The sequence below is a fragment of the Cervus elaphus genome, chromosome 12, assembly GCF_910594005.1.
Source record: "Cervus elaphus chromosome 12, mCerEla1.1, whole genome shotgun sequence".
Classification (NCBI taxonomy): domain Eukaryota; kingdom Metazoa; phylum Chordata; class Mammalia; order Artiodactyla; family Cervidae; genus Cervus; species Cervus elaphus.
In genome coordinates this window covers 96,101,051-96,121,904 of record NC_057826.1, presented here as the reverse complement: position 1 = coordinate 96,121,904, position 20,854 = coordinate 96,101,051, and positions in this window count along the sequence as shown.

Genomic DNA, 20,854 nt, shown 5'->3' with positions numbered 1-20,854 from the left:
CTGCCTTTGCCCTCTTCCCCTTGATTCTACACAACACCCTTTGGTGTCTGCCTTATGAGACAGCCTCCAAGTGTTTTTCTTAACACAAAACTAGAGCTATACATTCATCAGCTTGCATAACTCAATGAATAAAATCACTTTCATAACTATTTTCTGTAATTGATGCAAAAATTCAAACGTTTCCATTCAAGATCAAGGACATAAAAGTATGATTACTTCAGAGTGCATGAGAATCACTTACCATTTATTACTTATCCAGAGTGACTGAAAATAAAGCTCTTTCACACACCTTATATATTTCAGTGTAGAATGAAGACAAGGCTTGCAAATAAGTAAAACTATTAAAGTACTGCTTATAGGAACAAACTGCTGAGTTAAATGAACTTAGATTCCTACTCCAGTAGGATTTTTACTTCATGAATGAAGAAAAGTTTATTTTGGGTAACATACAAAAATACATCAAGTATTTGGTATAAACACTGGATATAAGGAAGAGAGAAACTGTGAAAAAATGATTAATTCTTGTGGTTCTTGCAGTTAGTTCTTATCTAGTCTATCTCTGTGACTGAAAACCATAATAACAGATAATTAAGCTTAATTATCATTTTACTGGTCAATTAGCACCACCATCCCAGAATACTAGAAGATAAGGGCAAAAATAATATATTGTTCCTCTTTTTGAAGAAGAGAGCAGAGACATGAGTTTTAATTTAAATTTCATTACCTGGTGTTTATTCACCTCCCTCATGGAGGATGTCATTTAATTCATCTTTTCCTGTTTCTTTATCCAAAGTATATGCAGACCGGTCATGATTAAACAACAGTGTATGGTCTTTTGTTTCTGTATTTTAAATAATACCAAATATCCACAATTTGGAAGAGGAGGCAAGAACCCATCTGTTGCATAGAATTTGTCGTCAATGATTTGTTGAATGAACATAACTCTACCTGATGTTATCAAGCCTTTCCCCACATGGCATTGAACATGAGCAAGATCCTCTGAGGAGACCTTAGATAACCAATCTTTGGTGAGCTCTATGACTTGCTTTCTAATGACAACTGAGTGTGTTACACTTCAACCTACCACACCCTAGCCTCTCTTCTCTACAGCCAGTAGCAGAACATACAACCACCACCGATCATTGTGAATTACAATGGCACCACCTTCCTCAATACTTTTCTTCATTTCCCCTACTTACACACAGTGTCATGAGTTAGCCACTAGAAATAAGATTCCATGCTCTTAAAAAATCATCAACCAAAGTCAACAGGTAGTAGATCTAGAAAATTTTATATGCTTTCTTCCTAATGTCACCTCCACTGGCAACTGTTTTGCCAGAGACTCTCCATCAAAGCATCTGCAATAGTCAAATAATTCCATTCCAAAACAATATGGAAATTGGGATAAAAATCTGTTGGTTGGGTTGCATTCAAATCTTGAGAGATGGATTGAAGTTTTACAGCTTTGTTTTTCAACTTTGTCCAGCCTTGAGAAGTAGAATGAAAAACTGGAAAGAGGAGGTTAAAAATCAGAATTGGGTTTGGAACTGAATTCCTGCTAGTTCTACGTACTTGAACACCCTTAATCCTTCTGAGCCTCCTTTTTCCCATTTTCTCATCTACAAAATGAGTGGAAAAAGACACAGCGGAGCTCTGTAAATCCTAGCATCTATCTTAACAAATGACGGTAGGCATTTTTTAATATTATTTCCAATATAATGCAACAAATATCAAACATCCCATTGCCTATCTTTTTAACTTTTAATACCTCATAGTAGAGGTTATGAATTCTTCCACTCACCTAATTAATTCTTAAAGTTACTGGGCTATGGATTCATTTATTGGCTTCCTGATCCTGTAACTCTTTTTTTAAGTGATCCTAGAATGTGTGTCTGTGTGTGTGTGTGCTTGCTGAGTTGTGTCTGACTCTTTGCGACCCCATGGACTGTAACCCACCAGGCTCCTCTGCCTATGGAGTTTTCCAGGCAAGAATACTGGAGTGGGTTGCCATTTCCTCCTCCAGAGGATCTTCCCAACCCAGCGATCGAACCCACGTCTCTTATATCTCCTGCATTGGCAGGCATTATTCTGGGATTTCCCTAGTGGTCCAGTGACTAAGACTCTGCGCTGCAAATGCAGGGGGTCAGGGTCCAACCCCTGGTCAGGGAACTAGATCCCACAGGCTACAGCAAAGAGCTCATGCTCTGCAACTCAAGATCCCACACGCCACAGCAAAAACCTGGTTCTGCCAAATTAATGAATATTTAAAAAATAAGTCTGCATTTTTCTGTCTCAAAGCCCACTGTTTTCACCATGCCAACAACCATCCCTTTAAGGAGACTAGAGTAGATGCATCCTGTCTCTTCAGTTTTTGCCCATATCATGTGATTACACGTCACCTATCGCCCCTCTTTCTCATTCATTCTCACTTTCATTCATTTACTGTTAATAAATGCAACTGTTAGGTCAAACATTGATAATTTCGTGGCCTTCTGGAATATAAGCTCAAAGTTAGCCTTTCTCTTGGATAAAATCACAGTGTCCCAGAGAGAAAACTGACAATCCCTAGATAAAGACTTTAAGTGCGTCAATATTTTTATTTTTGAGTTTGCAGGGGAAATAATATCCACTGTGGGGAAAGGTTGAAATTCCTTAAATACAACTGCAATGGGCCACTTTTCATTTTCTTTCTTTCTTTAAAAGCTTAATGTTAATACTACTTGTATATGTTCTAAAATAAGTCCAGGGAGTTTGGGGATTATAATTCACTTAACAGAGAACACTGACAACAAAGGTGTTATTGCTCTTAAATCAGGTTGCAGTGGGGAAAAAAAAGCTAAAAAAAAAAATAATAATTTCTAGCAATTGGTCTATAGCTGCAGTGTGGAGTCCTTTATATCTTTATGAGATTCCTGTTCCTGCTTTTTTCTACAAATAGTCACATTAATAGGATATCTTTTTGGTATCAATAATAAAGAGAATCTAAAAATTGGTTAAAAATCAGTATTTTTTTTAATTTGAAGATTAAATATTTAAAGGAAGAACCTTTGCAAAAGTATTTAATGAAAACTTGTTTATAAAAAGGAGAAAAAAGTATAACATGGGTCTTCATTCTTGACCTTGATGATTAGAAAACTGTACATTAAAATGATTTTGGAAGAAACAAAAAAAACCAGCAAGAAAGCACAAAAAGGAGAAAACACAAGGCAAGGAGTCCAGAGTAAAGAATAACACGAAGCCTGACAAGTAACAGTGGTTTAATTTACACTCTTCAAGGATAGATAGTCTAAGATTGAGTTCAACATGAAATGCATCTATGTGCTTTTTCGAAAGGACATAAAATTATAGAAAAAACGTTACAACCCAAATTACAGGGGATAATTTAGTTTAGTGCAAACAACCAAAAACAATGATGGCAACATTCATTTCAGACTAATGGAATTGAAGAGAAACAATATGAAATCACAAAAGGATGGTCATGTTAAATTGATCCTTGAAGAGAAAGCTGACATGAATTGTGTGCACTAAAGAGTAATGCATATGAAGCAAACCTACCAGAAATAAAAGGAAAAACAATTGTTGTGGTAGATTTTAAGATCCCTTTCATCCTGGAGAGATCAAATGAACCAAAACTCAACAGTCATGGTATCAAGAAAAATAATTATTATTAGAATTGGCCAAGAACTAACAGAAACATGAAAGATGTACTTTTTGATAAATGACATGGAAGAACTAGATAGACATTTTTAAAAAGAGATAAAACTCTTTCCAAACTTTACATCATACAAAAGACTACATTCCAAATGAATCAGAGAGCTCAATGTGAAAACCGAAACAACTTAAGTATTAAAACACAATGTGCTTGAATTTCTCTAAAACCCTAAGATAGTGAACTATTTTCTAGACTCCAGAGGCAACAGAAGACTGATTAATTTGATTACATAAAAATAAAAGAGCTACTGCATAGCATGGGAGAAAAGATGGTGACAAAGTGAAAAGAAGCTGATAAACTGGAAGAAATATTTGCAACATTTATTACAAAGGACCAAAATCTCTAATATAAAGAAGGAATCCCAAAAATTGAGAGAAAAAATTCTAAAACCCTGATAGAAAATAGAAAAATGGGCATAAGGTAGATGATTTACCAAAGAAGGATATAAAATTATTTTTAAACAGATCAAAAGACGTTCTTTTCATTCATAGAGAAATGCAGATTAAAACTACCACTGAGTGAATGATATACCACTTCTCACCTATTAAACTGGAAAAATTGAAAGTTTGACAGGATAATTTTTGGAAATAGGTATATAAGCATGTTAATACCTTGCAGGTGGGAATGCCAAAGGGTCCAAGCCTCAGGAAGAAAATTTGACAGTATCTAAGAAAACTACATTGGATTTATTTTTGACCCAGAATCCCTTCTTTTAGGTTGTTTTTTTTTTTTCTGAAGATTTAACCTCAACATAATGAAAGTATATACAAAGTAATAAATTAGAGTATTACTTGTAATTGCAAAATAAATACAATGTAAATACTGACATTTTAAATTTTTTTCTTCAAAATTGAAATACTTTGCAGCTATATAAAAGACCAAGGATGATCTCCTGAACAAATAGAAAATGACTCCCAGGATTAACTGATAAATGTCAAGAAGGCAAAGTGTAACAGTATATACGTGCATGTATGCTCAGTTGTGTCCGACTCTTCATGACCCTGTGGACTGTAGCCCAGCAGGCTCCTCTGTCCATGGGATTCTCCAGGCAAGAATACTGGAGTGGGGTGCCATTTCCTGCTCCATGGGATCACCCCAATCCAGGGATCAAACCTGTGTCTCCTTGCACTGGCTTGCGGATTCTTTACCACTGAGCCACCTGGGAAATCTAACAGTATAAATGTATGAAGAAGAAATAAGAAAAATACATCTATTTTTACAAACAGAAATACTGGGAGGGTGAGCCAGAAACTATAATGAGACTGTACATATATAGGGCAAAGCTAGGTATAGAGTGGAAGGGATGGGGAAGAGCAGCTGACACTTTGGTTCAGTCGCTCAGTCGTGTCCGACTCTTTGCGACCCCATGGACTGCAGCACATCAAGCTTCCCCGTCCTTCACCATCTCCTGGAGCTTGCTCAAACTCATGTCCATCGAGTCGGTGATGCCATCCAACCATCTCATCCTCTGTCATCCCCTTCTCCTCCTACCTTCAGTCTTTCCCAGCATCAGGGTCTTTTCTAATGAGTCAATTCAGCTTCAGCATCAGTCCTTCCAATGAATATTCAGGACTGATTTCCTTTAGGAGGGACTGGTTGGATCTCCTTGCAGTCTAAGGGACTAGCTGCACATATTACTAACAATATTTACTTTTTGAATCCTGTTAATATTTGGGGTTCAGAAAATTGTAGCAATGAGAATATGAGAAAAACCCTAAAACAGAATACAACCACATCAAAGTGCATGTGTTGGGAGGGGAAATAATCTTAGTAGTATAGCTTTTTATTTTGCACTAATCATAGACTTACAAAATATTTGCAAAAGCACTACTTCTTTATATCCTTTACTCCACTTCCCTGAATGTTAACATCTTACATAATAACCATGGTGTAATTATAAAAACAAATTAACACTGGTACAATATTAACTACAGACCCTATTTTAAAACAAAAATGCACATGTCTAAAGAAATGTATTCAGCTTGTTTTTCACAGTAGTGTGGGTTAGCATTTCTGAAACTCCTTTCTGTACATTGGAAGGTTGAGAAAATGAGTAAATCTATTGAGGACAGTGGGACCAGGTTTCTCACTGTTGGAGACAGGAGTTATCAGTGTGGAATGACATTAGACTGGGAACAACCCTGTGCCATTGGAATTGAACTGAAGTGTCAGTATGGCCTCACGGATACAGGAATAGAGATCTATGTTTAAGTACACATATGTTTGTGTGTTTATTTCCTAATTTGGCTTACTGTAAGCACCTAGAAACAGAAAAAACAAAAATCCAAACCTAGTGCTCACATCTTGCATTCTTAAAACCAATCTCCACTAAACATTCAACACCATTCTCCTTGAAGAAATGCAGATTCCAGGAGTAGGGCAGGGAAGTTTCAAATAAGCCTGGACATCTTATGCCGAGAGTAAGAAACATTCAAATGATGACATGGGGACCCCAAGGGCAGAAAGGCCAATCTAAGTGTACACAAATCATAAAGTCATAAATCTGGGATAATCTGAGCATCAAAACTACTGATATTAATAACAGTTTATAATCCATTAAATTAAAAGAGAATGTATGTGTCCATGCTTAATAAATGGGCTTCCCTTATGGCTCAGCTGGTAAGGAATCCACCTGCAATGCAGGAGACCTCGGTTTGATTCCTGGGTTGGGAAGATCCTCTGGGGATAGGCTACTTACTCCAGTATTCTTGGGCTTCCCTGGTGGCTCAAATGATAAGAATCTGCCTGAAATTCAGGAGACCTGGGTTTGATCCCTGGGTTGGGAAGATCCCTTGGAGGAGGGCATGGCAACCCACTCCAGTATTCTGGCCTGGAGAATTCCATGGACTATTCCATGGAGTCACAAAAAGTAACAACTGAGCGACTTTCACATGCTTAATAAATAAGAAAGCAAAACTCTTCCTTATAGGGGATGAAAGTTTGTGGAGAACAGGATGGATATTTACGAAGTGTCAAAATATCTCCCAATATGTTATCCTACAAATTACATAGGGCTAATTGTAATTCTACTGTTGAAAAAAAAGGTAAAGAAAAACCTAGTGACCAATTCTTCAGTCAAGGAAACAAAGAAACATCACCAGTAATGGTGCAGACCAATGTCATATGGGTCTTTAGGTGCAATATTGAAGGTGGAGGAGAAGGGGATGACAAAGGATAAGATGGCTGGATGGCATCATCGACTCGATGGACATGAGTGTGAGTAAGCTCCAGGAGTTGGTGATGGACAGGGAGGCCTGGCGTGCTGCAGTCCATGGGGTCGCAAAGAGTCAGACATGACTGAGTGACTGAGCTGAACTGATGATGCAATAAGAAGGACCCATTTTGCATGTGATATTCCTGCTAAAAACGCACGATCTGAATCTAGTAATGCAGAACTAGCAGAAATTTCAAAGGCAAAAATCCCCCAAAATGCAAATTGATTAAAAAAAAATCTAGCCAATACTTTTCAAAACTGTCGATTTTAGAAAAGACAAAGAGAGCCTGAGGAAATACTCTAGATAAACAGAAACTGAATATATATAACAACTAAATGCTAGTCAATTTCCTGTGTTAAATCATGGACTAGCAGAAAAAACAAATTATGAAGAACATTTACAGGGAAAACTGGCAAAATCTGAGCTTGGACCATCAATTAGGTCATGATTAGTACCAATCTTAAATTTTCTTATTTTGCTAACATTATTGTAATTATACAAGACAAAGTTTTGTTCTTAAAAAATACACTTTTAAAATTTATCATAAAAGAGCATAATGTCTTCAACTTACTCCCAAATGGTCCAGAAAAATGTCATCTGTCATGAGACAAAAAACAGGGAGAGGGTGGGGGCTAAAGGGAGACTAATAAAACATTATGAAAAAAATGTAAACAATTAGTGAATTTAGTTAAAAAAGTATACCAAAGTCCTTTGCATTATTTCTACAACTTTTTTGTAAGTTTGAAATTATATCAGAATTATATCCAAAGGAAAGTACAATCAACAGGGGGAAGATATAATAAGAAGAGTTCTTTACAGGAAGTAAAAAGAATGAGATAGGTCTATATACAGTCATGGAAAGCTCTCCAAGTATTATAGTTTTCTTCCTAAACTTGGAAAATAAATGAATTCCTACTCCACTTACATAACACACAAAACCATATGTGTCTCTGCATTCATACACATATGTGCAAAGGCTACTCGAATCCCACCTCTCCTCTGGGGCTCAGTTCAAATACTGCTTTCTCCATAGTCTTCCCTGCTCATCCCAGTTGAAAATGAATGGGCCCTCCTCTGGCCTCTCAAATAGTTTCCACATTTTCCTTGTGTGCTTAACATGCCCTGCTTCCTGCTGCACCTGAGACATACAAGACCTCTAACCCATGAACAGGAAACAGACAGGTGTTTATCTGGGCAGCCCTCAAAAAATCAAAGCATAGTGAATTGTAGATGCTATGTGCCCGTGAATGTTTGTTTACTGAACAGAAATACATTGGCCTTGCCATTTCCTTTTCCATGACAAGGCCAACATATTTCTGTTCAATTAACAAACATTCAAGCATTCATGGGCACATAGCATATACAAGTGGTGCTAGTGGTAAAGAATCCGTCTGCCAGTGCAGGAGATGCAAAAAACACGGGTTCGATCCCAGGGTTGGGAAGAGCCCCTGGAGTAGGAAAATGGCACCCCATTCCAGTATTCTTGCCTGGAAAATTCCATGGACGGAGGAGCCTGGTGAGCTACAGTTCATGGCGCCACAGAGTCAGACACGACTGAGCAGAGCACACATGTTGGCCTTGCAGGCAATATCCTAGCAAGGATCCTCCATCCTGATTAAAGAAAAATATTTCTCATCTCCTACCAGCGTGTTTGGAATGCTGAGTGTTCTCAAGATATTATCTTGTGCAGTCAGTTGATCTTCACCTAGAGCTTGATCTCGAGTTCCTGCTTCTTGGAGCCTAAGAGCAGGCTAAATACGGCTGAATCACACCACAGCCAGGCTCCAGGGATATTTGCTTTCAAACACTTAACATTTGCTTTGTGTTACCCTTTTATTAGGAAGATTAAAATTGAAAGGGAAGCAAGTGAGGCAGGGCTTTCTTCTTCTGTCTCTGCAAGAACAGCTTGTTTCCATGACATTTATACAGGGAGCTTTTTCTAAATGACAAGCAGATTGTTAGAAGATGTTATTTTCTGTCTCTTTGCTTTGGATCTTCACTTAGTGGGTGTAATGTAAGAGAGATAGCCTCACTAGGAGGCTGACTGTCAGGTATATGGATTTGGGAGAGGATTGGTTGGGGGTTTGTTGAATTCTTTCTGTGGGGGTTGCTATAGCAGCAGCCCAACAGATTTGGCTAAAAGTTGTAAGATGTATTCGTGTTGTTATTTTTTACATGGAGTAACATTTCTGCAGATATAAGTGTCTGCTCTTTTTAGCCCTTTCTCTTTAGTGAAGAAATCGAAGGCTCACAGAAGAAGCTATCCATGGGGGCAGCAAGAAGTCTGAGCACCCAGGCCCAGATGACATGGCTAAGTTTAACTGAGGTTGAGGCCTGTCTTCTGCCCCAAAGAGGTCAGCCTTGAGGCTGTGACAATGGATGAAGGAAATGCCAGGCCCTGCAACCCTGACCCTGGACACACTCCATGCATGTAAGGGGTTACCATCACCTCCCATGCACACCACTTTGTGATGGTTACAAACTGCTTTCACTCGAGTCACCCTTTTGAAAGAGCTCACAGAAGACTGGTTCATTTTCTATCACAAATCTCTCTCTCCTTTTACTTAACCCCTCACATTCTACCGTTACTGCCTTGGTTCAGGCCTCATCACTAATACCATGGGTTTGGCCAGCGTGACTCCAAAATCTTGGCATCCTCTGTAGATGTGCGGGGCAGGGTGGGGGGTGGTGGGAGGAGAAGGGAAGATAAACGACCCTACAAGACTTATTATGTCATCCCTCCTCATGGAAGAACACAACTGGCTCCTTGCTGTCTACTAGATCAGCTCCAACCTCCTCAGGCCTTTCGTACCTAGTTCCGAATCTCCTCTCTGCCTTGCACTTTCCCCTGCCCTTGCTGGCAGCCACTACCCCAAGCATCCCACAGGGTGTTCCTCACACATGTTATGCACGGAATTACCACTATCTGCCCACAGAGTTTTGTTAGTTTGGTCAGTAGAGCTTTTAGAAAAATATTTTGAGCTTGAATAACTTTAAACAGGCATACACTCTTTAGTCTGTCACAGGCTCCCTTGGAATCCCTGCCTACCCCTACTCCACTTTGTATCTTTATATCCCTTGCTTGGCCTCTGAAAGCATCGGAATTTGTGCCTCTTGATTGAGGGCTGCGTTTCCTTCCTGATAATTAAATCCTCACCAGGATCTAGAGCAAACATCACTGACCAATTTAAAACACGGCACGGCTTGCCCAGGAAGGTGGGCTGCTGCATTTCTGGGCTCCCTCCCACTCTTCTCATTGCTCTACAATGGCACTGATGTAACTATTATAATTAACATATAACTATGTTTATATGCTCCAACTCAAATCATAGTGTCAGCTTCCTCAGAAGATATCAGGCTAAGAACTGTCTGTATACACCCTGACAGGCAGAGTGCTGGACTCTGTGAACACTTGCTGGATAAATGAACAAGATGACCAAACCAAGTCTCAAGTCAGTTAAGCGTATTCAGCGGCTCAGGCCTTGTAATGCACAATGCCTCAAGTTAAGTCCTGGTCTTCTAACTAAGGCCAGGATTTTCCTAGGTCCCCATACTACCAGAGCCTCAGAAGCAAAAGGGCCATGATTCCTTTGTTCTAGTTAACTGGTTCCACTGCGTATAGCTGGTCCGCACATCAGTTCAGTTCAGTTCAGTCGCTCAGTTGTGTCCGAGTCTTTCTGACCCCATGGACTGCAGCACGCCAGGCTTCCCTGTCCATCACTAACTCCCGGAGTTTACTCAAACCCACGTCAGGTCCTCACATCAGTGAGTTCTCAAAGCTAGAACACTAAGTCCATGTGATGTTTGTAGAGACACCGGCAATAAAATACGTGTTGCCAAGCATTCTCCTTCCCTCGCCTTCTAAAGAGGAGTTTGGGTGTGGGTCTACTGAGGTATCTTCAAGGGCAATGGAATGAAGCAGAAATGAAGAAACAAGCCCAAAGAAGCAGGTAGATAGTCCTAAAAGAGCAACTGGAGGAACATGGGGTAGAAAAGGCTGAGGAGTGAAGCACTGAAAAGATAGGAAGGGAAATAAGGGAAGCTACTGGGTCCTGTGAGACTTGGTAAACCATTGCTCAAGAGAAGTTTTAGGAAATTTTGCTGCATATGGAGTGTTTTATTTTCTGCTTCACCATTCCCCTGAAGAAGGCCTTTTTGTAGAGGTTTCTGTGACCTCTCCTCCAAGCCCTAGCAGTCATATTTGTGCTTGTCTGGGATACGCCACAGGGCTGTGTTATGCAGAGCAACAGCATCAATGCTCAGAGCCATTTGATAACATATTTTCTTATTGTTTCATATTCAAACTTACAAACAAAGTAGAGAGAAGGTGGAAGGTGAGGCAGATACAATCAAGGACAGATTAATGTAGTCTTCTTGAGGAACTGACCTTTTATCTTTATGAAATGGCCCCAATTATTTCTAGTAATTCTACTTATCTTGAAGTGGTCTTTGTTTGAAATCATTAGAGCTAACCTATCCTTTTATGATTAGTGTTTGCATGGGTATCTTTTTCCATACGTTAACTTTCAATTTATCTGTGTATTTGCTTTTAAAGTGAATCCCTTATAAACAGCAAATAATTGAGTCTTCCTTTTCATTTTGAATCCAGTCTAATAACCTTTAACTGAAATTTTTGGCCCATTTACATTTAATGTACTCACTGATACGGTTGAGGAGTGTAAGTCTACACCTTCCTGGTTTGTTTCTTTTTTATGTGTTCTATCTGGTTTTTGTTCCTCCTTTTCTATCTCCTTTTCAATTAATTGAATACATTTTAGTATTCCATTTTTTTAAACTTAAGAATCATCTGATAGATATTAAACAGAAGTCCAGAGAAACCACCTGATTTGTTAAGTTTCTTCCAAAGTCAGAAGTGATATTACAAAAAAATTTCTTTCAGATGTTAAGAAAGAGTTCTCTGAAGATAAAATAGAAGAGCTAAGATCTTCCAGGATGCTAATAAGTAAATTGCAAGCAAGGTAAATTGCAAGCAAAGAAAAAAAGTCTTTGAAAAGCCAAACTTTTCAACCTTGAAAAATGTTGCTCTTCGGTTTGATGGGATTTGTATCATCCCCTACCTCTCTGCTCCTCTATCTAAAGTAGGAACAAATGAAGTAATGTCTGAAATTCTTGTGTAGGCAACAAAACTCTTCACTAGTACACACAGAAACATTACTATTTGTTTCACCGGCTTTCTCCAGTTCATTTATTATTTAATCAGTTTAAGATCATAGCAGAGATATTCTGATCCCCATGTTTCTTGAAGCCTTTCACTTGATAACTGTGTCCTCCCTCCTTTAAATATCACACAGCACAGCTACATAAAGAAAAAACACTTTTATATTATAACTGAAATCATGTCTCAGATTTGGCTCAAAGAGGTGGGGAGAAATACTCAGAAAGGCAGGAGCTGACAAATCATTCAAATCAGACAATAGCCAGCTGAGGGTGTGTATGGAATATGCACATTTAAGGATGTTTGGTTAAATAAATCAGCAACATACTGATTGTCTAGTATGCTTGACTTCCTCTACCTCTACCATCAACTGACTGTTCAACCACCCAGAGCATTCAAGATTTCTGGTTCTTTAATTTTTCAACTATACTTTATGCTCATACATCAGAGTATTTTGTAATATTGTGTTACAGCATTAATTCTCCCTGAATTGATTTATAGATTCAGGCAATCTCATTAAAACCTCAGCAAGTATTTCTATAAAAATTGACAAGCTGATTTAAAAAAATGGAAATGCAAATGACCTAATACAGCCAAAACAGCACTGAAAAAGAAGAAAAGATCTGGAGGAGTCAAACATTTACTTGAAATCAGTGTGATGTTAGCATAATGGTATACTATTTAATATATATAACAAGGGAACAGAAGAGAGGCCATAAAGTTGCAAATAAACTTATAAATATTTAGAGAGAATATGTGTAATGTATATGTCTGTGTGTGTATACACAGGCACCAAGATAATTAAACAAGAAAAGGACAATTTTCAGCAAGGGGCCTGAATAATTGGATATCCATATTTTAAAAAAGTAAAACTGATGCTTATGTCACACCACATATAAAAATTGGGAACTAAGGCAATGGTTTTAGTTTTCCAGAATGCCATGAGGTTTGGTAATCCAAAGACAAATGATCTCTCCAGAAGCTTTGGCATGATTTCTAGTGGATCTCCCAACAATTCTGTTCAGAGTAAATGAACACTACCATGAGTCAGGTGCCCTTCCTAGAGAAACTAAGTTCTATAAGAGCATCAGTGGAGATCCTATTTTTTATGCTACATACTTTTTACCCTTAGGATAAAGAAAAATGTCATTGTTATTGAGAGAAAATGCTTTGCAATTTCACGACTTCTTGATTATTAAACCCACGCTTGCTATATATTCCATCATCATAGTCTATATAAACAGTGAAAAGCTTTAGAAGTGTTTGGGTTTTAATGATATCTTTGTTACCGTCATAAAACTAGTAATTTAGGATAGTTTGGCACCCAAACAAGCTGACAGCTACTGACATTGTAGATTTAAGAAATGCTGCACTTAGTACCATTAAAAATCATCCCAGCGTGTTAATTTTGCTGAATGACCATTCTGGTGTGCTTAACTATGCAAGTCATTAGCTTCTTTATTGCTATAGTCCATCTAGAGAAAAATAATTTTTTTCAATTACCTTTAAGAAAAAACAGACTGATTTGCTAACTTCATGCAAGGCAGTAAGATATAGTCATGGATCAATGATTTAAGAAAACGCTGACAAATGTTAACCATTTGTTAGGACATTCCTGTGTTTTTGATACTGTTTTGAATATGAAATCTAAAAATGAGTAAAACATATTGTTTTAGGTAGGAATCCAGACTTGTGTCTGCAGAGTTTTGGTGAAATGTACCTGGATTATATTAGATTAATTCTGTAATTGCTTCAGTTTTCTATTCAGGCTCTAACAATGCAATCTTGATCTGACAGATAAAGAAGTGAACTGGGAATCAGATCATCTAATCAGGAGTTTGTATGACTTTCTTGTCACATCACGTTACCTGCACCCTGACTAGAATGTGGGGCCATTTACTGAGGAAATAACATCACTTATCTCTGAGCCATTAACAAAGTGCCTATCCCTGGGTAGGAACTAAACTAACACTATTGAATGAATGAATACTGCACTGTAACTCCAGCCATCTAAGAAGTTATAGTGGTTCTTAATCTTTTCTGATTGATGAACTCCTTTGAGAACTAGGGGCAAGAAAAAAAAAACAAAAACACATTTTTACCAGAGACAAATGCATGAATAATACAACGTTATGTAGGTTATTCAAGGAGTACCCTGAAGCTCATTTCTGGTGTACATAGTAATAATTTTATACAGAATTTTAAAAATTACTGATGTCTTTCTATTAACTGAAAGTGAAAGTGAAACTGTTAGTCGCTCAGTCGTGTCCGACTCTCTGTGACCCCATTGACTGCAGCCCACCAGGCTCCTCTGTCCATGGGATTCTCCAGGCAAGAACACTGGAGTGGGTTGCCATTTTCTCCTCCAGGGGATCTTCCCAACCCAGGTCTCCCACATTGCAGGCAGACTCTACTGACTGAGCCACCAGAGAAAACATCTATTAACTAATAATCTGCTATTTAACCTTCTGATTTACATATTCATAGTTGCATTTAGCCTGTTAGAGATCTTAAAATACTTTTTGGAATAAAAAGTGCTCTAGGAAGATACTGTCCAAATTATACTGTTTATATTTCCAGCTCTCTCATTAAACAGTTGTGTGGCTTTGGATAAATTCCATAAACAATCAATAAATGAAGGAGGTTGAACTAGATGATTTCTAAAGTTCCTTATGACTCTGAAATTCTCAGCTCCAAAGCACTGGAATTTCCCTGATGAAGGAAGAGATGTGTGCAATGTAAATATGCTTCATTGGGGAAGCACTGAATATCACAAATATTCAATGATTTTCAAAAATATTTTTATAGCAAACTCTTTGCAGATATCTGCAGGAGTCCAAGGATCAGATCGATAGCTTAGACATGTATCAATTTTCAGGACTCTTCAGATTTCCCTTGTGTAAGGGAGCAAATACTCTCTCTCCCCAGTGGCTATTTGAATTTTAATATGATCTACGGTCGCAAAGAGTCACACATGACTGAGCATGCATGCATATAAGGGAACACCTTGTCAAAATTACTTCTGAATCCCAAGTCTAACATGAGGCATGTCCTGTAGAAAATAAGATTTGAGCAAGAACAATCACAAGAGCTGATGATAGTATTCAAAATATAGCATACGTCCTGTGAGACTTGTCTTTTCATGGCATCAGATACAATACTTTGTGACATCAGTTCATGCAGTACTATATGCTGTTAAATTCATTTTTCTAAAATGCCACTTACATTATTTTTCTTCTCAACTCCAAAATCCTAAGTGTCTTACCACTCTCCCATGGGATAAAGTCCTAAGTTTCATTTGTGCACATGAAACCCACCCACCATCTGGCCCCAGTGGATGTTAGTTCTCCCTGTTCTCCCTAAACAGCATTCTATTTTAGACTAGTTAATCAGCCACATCCTGCCAGTATCTTCAAACCTGACTCCCTCCATGCCATGCTCAGGCTATGTGATCCTTTCTTGCAGTCAAAGTCTTGTTAAACATAGAGCTCTGTTTTCACTAGTGGTAAACAAGGAAATTTGACCCTCTTACCAAAACTATAACTAGAAAATATTATTTAAAAAATTCGTTTGAGTTCTCATGGAGCTAATAAATAAATAAAAGTGAAGAATTATAAGTCAATATCTGCAAGATAAAGGAAAGATGGATAATTGAGTAGAATATGGGGGCTACTCATGTCCATATTATCTGCCAATTCTGTAATTGCACACTCAGAAGTTGAGCAGAGCTTTTGACAGTCACAGTGACAAAGTAACATGGATTAGAGTTTGGGGCACACAAAGGAAGGCAGGAAGACTGACATCTTAGCAACAGAAAGGTGGACTAAGAAACTGATCATATTTCAGAACCTAAACCTCAGATCGGTGTCATTTCTGGTTCTAACACTATTAAGGTGATTCAGATGGCTAGTGCCCCTCCTTTCTGTAAGGAAAAATAATGTCTCTCTTCTCAAAGATGATAAAACAAACACACAACTTTAGACTCCACATTATCTCTAAATCATTTCACATATTAAGTCATGAAAAAAGTGTGAAAATGTTAGTTGGTCAATCAAGTCCATCTCTTTGCAACCCCATGGACTGTAGCCCACCAGACTCTTTTGTCCATGGAATTCTCCAGGCAAGAATACTGGAATGGGTAGCCATTCCATTATTCCAGGGGGACTTCCCAGCCCAGGGATCAAACCTGAGTCTCCCACATTGTAGGCAGATTCTTTACCACCTGAGCCATCAGGGAAGCCCTACTATATCCTAAACCCAGTTATAAAAATCACTAGCTACAAATAGAGTGAGCAACATTTTATAAAGTCAAGAAAAACAATAAATTATAGAAATTAAACCCCTAGGAGACCTTCAAAATGGAGTTATCAGACACAGACTTTAACTTCACACAGTAGATCCTTGAGCAATGCAAAAGTTAGGGGCACTGGCCCCCAGTGCAGTTGAAAATTCACACTTAAACTTTTAATTCCTCAAAAACTTAATTACTACTACTACAAAAAACAAACAAACAAGTAAACACAACCAACCTTAACTACTAACAGTCTACTCTTGACAAGAAGCCTTACCAGTAACAAACAGTTGATTAACACATATTTTGTATGCTGTATGTACTACATACTATATCCTTATAGAAGAGTAAGATAGAGAAAAGTTTAAGAACAACATAAGAGGAAATATATTTATATAGTATATATATTTATTGAAAAAAATATTCATGTATAAGGGGACCTATACAGTTCAAACCTGTGTTGTTCAAAGGTAAATTGTACATTCAACAAAACACAAGACTGAATTTTTTCAAAGAAAATTAAAAATATCAACTGAAAATCCTAAAACTGGGAAAGAAAATAATTCATATTAAGAACTTAAAAGATAAAATTAAAAGCAAACAAGACTTCATGAAAGGAAGGATTAATGAAGTGTAAGAAATGTCAGAGAAAATATCCTTGATGCAGGGTCAAAAAAAATTTCTAAAGTAAAAACACAAAAAAGTGTGAGACCCAAAATTAATGAGGAAAAAAAATGTAATAAGAATTCAGTGGGAAAAATCTCATACACATGTAATTAGAACCCCAGATAAATAGAGTTAATGCAAAATGGAATAGAAATTATATTTTTTAATATAATGGCTAAGAATTCTTCAAAACCGAGAAAACATAACAGGTCACAAATTAATGAATCCCAGGCACGATGGACACAAATTTCTTTAAATCTCTAAGATACATTTGAGAAAGCTGTAAAAAAAAATTTTTTAATTTAAAGTACAGGAATAAAATATATCATTTCCAAAGAAAGAAAAATGTTGGTAGTTAACTTTGACAGAAGCAAAGAAATGATAACTACTAGACTAATATTTCATAACCAGCAAGTATTTTCTCTCAAAAATAAATGTAAAGGAAAACATTTTTCTTGAAAAATAAAAAGAGAAGCATTTTGATCAAAGAATACTATGAAGATTTCTACGCATAAAAAAGTTTATGCTAGAGAGATGCTCAAAGATGTAAGAAATGAAGAGTAATATAAAGGATTACTGAACAGAAAATTTAAATAAACACTAACAATAGAAAATATTAACAAAAATCAGTTATAACCAAAAAAAATTTTTATTTAATTGACATACACACCAAAACAATAGTGTTTAAGTAAGAAGGGGGACAAATAGCATTAAAGAATTTTAAGAGCCTTACATTCTCAGGAAAGGGATAAAATACAAAATTTATAATAAGTATTTAGAAGTGAAGGGCACATACAAAGTCACTAGGATAATTATTAAAAGTAAAATAAGAGGTGTACAATTGACAAGTTAATAGAAGATAAAAGCATATAATACAAAAAATTAATCCTGAAGAAGGCAAGGAAAGAGAAAAAGAAACATCTTTAAATATAAAGAATGCTGAAGTGTCAGTCACTCAGTCATGTCTGACTCTGTGAAACCCCATGGACTGTAGTGCACCAGGCTCCTCTGTCCATGGAATGCTCCAGGCAAGAATACTGGAGTGGGTTGCCATTTTCATCTCCAAAAGAATGCTAAAGTAGATTTAAAACCATGTATATCAGTAAATGGCAGTCCACTCCAGCATTCTTGCCTGGAGAATCCCATGGATGGAGGAGCCTGGTGGACTACAGTCCATGGGGTCGCAAGGAGTTGGACACGACTGAGCGACTTAATGAACAAATGAATATTAGTAATTGTATTAAATTTAAATGTACTAAATATCCAAAAAAAATTTGTATCATCAAAATATTTTAAAACACTGAACCTGACTATATGCTACTTCTAGAAACAATTCAAAACTATAAGAATACAAACATTTAAAATTAAAGGGATGAAAAAGAATACCATAAAGAATACTGAATCAAAAAAGCCTACATAATTTTGTTAATCAAAGAAAGTAGAGTTTTGTGGTTTTTTTTTTAACTTCTCTCAGTTGTTACTGAGGTCAAGCAGACTAAAAGAAACAAAATTCAGTATGACTATGAAAGATTTGACCAACACAGCAGCAAGCCACACACAAATGAATGTTTGGTAAACTGCTAAAAAATACATTATTGGCAAGGACACACAGAATACTTATGTATAAAAATTGATCTGATACTGTCCCCAAAGATAGTCTCCAAAACTGTCAAAGGACTGAAGTCAGAATATGCTCTCTGACCACACTGGAATTAAGCTAGATATTGCTCTTTGAAAATGTAACTAAAAATCTCCACATCTTTGGAGGTTAATCAAAACATTGCTGAACAAACCATGAATCACAGAAGAAATCACAAGGGAAATAAAATGCTTGTGAAATGAATGATTTTTAAAGGGGAAAAATCTATAGGATGCAGGTAAAGAGAATTGCACCTTATCATTTATATAAGCTTTACATTTTTTTCATATATTAAGTTCTTACTAGAAAAGAAAGATGCTGAAAAATAAACACTACAGTTATCTGTCTTAAAAAATTAGGAAAGAAATGCTAATCAAATTTTAAAACGATAGAAGACAAGGCATAATAAAGAGCAGAAACAAATAAGAATAAAATACTTAGGAGTATATCTACCTAAAGAAACAAAAGACCTATACATAGAAAACTATAAAACACTGATGAAAGAAATCAAAGAGGACACAAATAGATGGAGAAATATAACATGTTCGTGGATTGGAAGAATCAATATTGTGAAAATGAGTATATGATCCAAAGCAATCTATAGTTTCAATGCAATACCTATCAAGCTACCAACAGTGTTCTTCACAGAACTAGAACAAATAATTTCACAATTTGTATGGAAATACAAAAAACCTCGAATAGCCAAAGCAGTCTTGAGAAAGAAGAATGGAACTGGGGGAATCAACCTGCCTGACTTCAGGCTCTACTACAAAGCCATAGCCTTCAAGATAGTATGGTAGTGGCACAAAGACAGAAATACAGATCAATGGAACAGAATAGAAAGCCCAGAGATAAATCCACATACCTATGGACACCTTATCTTCAACAAAGGAGGCAAGAATATACAATGGAGACAAGACAACCTCTTTAACAAGTGGTGCTGGGAAAACTGGTCAACCACCTGTAAAAGAATGAAACTAGAACACTTTCTAACACCATACACAAAAATAAACTCAAAATGGATTAAAGATCTAAATGGAAGACCAGAAACTATAAAACTCCTAGAGGAGAACATAGGCAAAACACTCTCTGTCATAACTCACAGCAGGATCCTCTATGACCCACCTCCCAGAATATTGGAAATAAAAGCAAAAATAAACAAATGGTACCTAGTTAAACTTAAAAGCTTTTGCACAACAAAGGAATCTATAAGCAAGGTGAAAAGACAACCTTCAGAATGGGAGAAAATAATAGCAAATGAAGAACGAGACAAAGGATTAATCTCAAAAATATACAAGCAGCTCCTCCAGCTCAATATCAGAAAAATAAATGACCCAATCAAAAAATGGGCCAAAGAACTAAACAGACATTTCTCCAAAGAAGACATACAGATGCCTGACAAACACATGAAAAGATGCTCAATGTCACTCATTATCAGAGAAATACAAATCAAAACCACAATGAGGTACCATTACCTGATAGCAGTCTGAATGGCTGCTATCAAAAAGTCTACAAGCCGTTGAAAAGAATTCATTTGAATCAGTCCTAATGAGATGGATGAAACTGGAGCCCCTTATACAGAGTGAAGTAAGCCAGAAAGATAAAGAACATTACAGCATACTAACACATATATATGGAATTTAGAAAGATGGTAACGATAACCCTATATGCAAAACAGAAAAAGAGACACAGAAATACAGAACAGACTTTTGAACTCTGTGGGAGAATGTGAGGGTGGGATATTTCAAAAGAACAGCATGTATACTATTTATGGTGAAACAGATCACCAGCCCAGGTGGGATGCATGAGACAAGTGCTCCGGCCTGGTGCACTGGGAAGACCCAGAGGAATCGAGTGGAGAGGGAGGTGGGAGGGGGGATCAGGATGGGGAATATGTGTAAATCTATGGCTGATTCATATCAATGTATGACAAAAAAATGATAAATTAAAAAAATATATGATTTAAATGGAAAAAAAAAAGCAAAGTCAAAAAAAAAAAAAAGTCTACAAGCAATAAATGCTGGAGAGGGTATGGAGAAAGGGGAACCCTCTTACACTGTCGGTGGGAATGCAAACTAGTACAGTCATTATTGAAAACAGTGTGGAGATTCCTTAAAAAATGAAATAGAACTGCCATATGACCCAGCAATCCCAC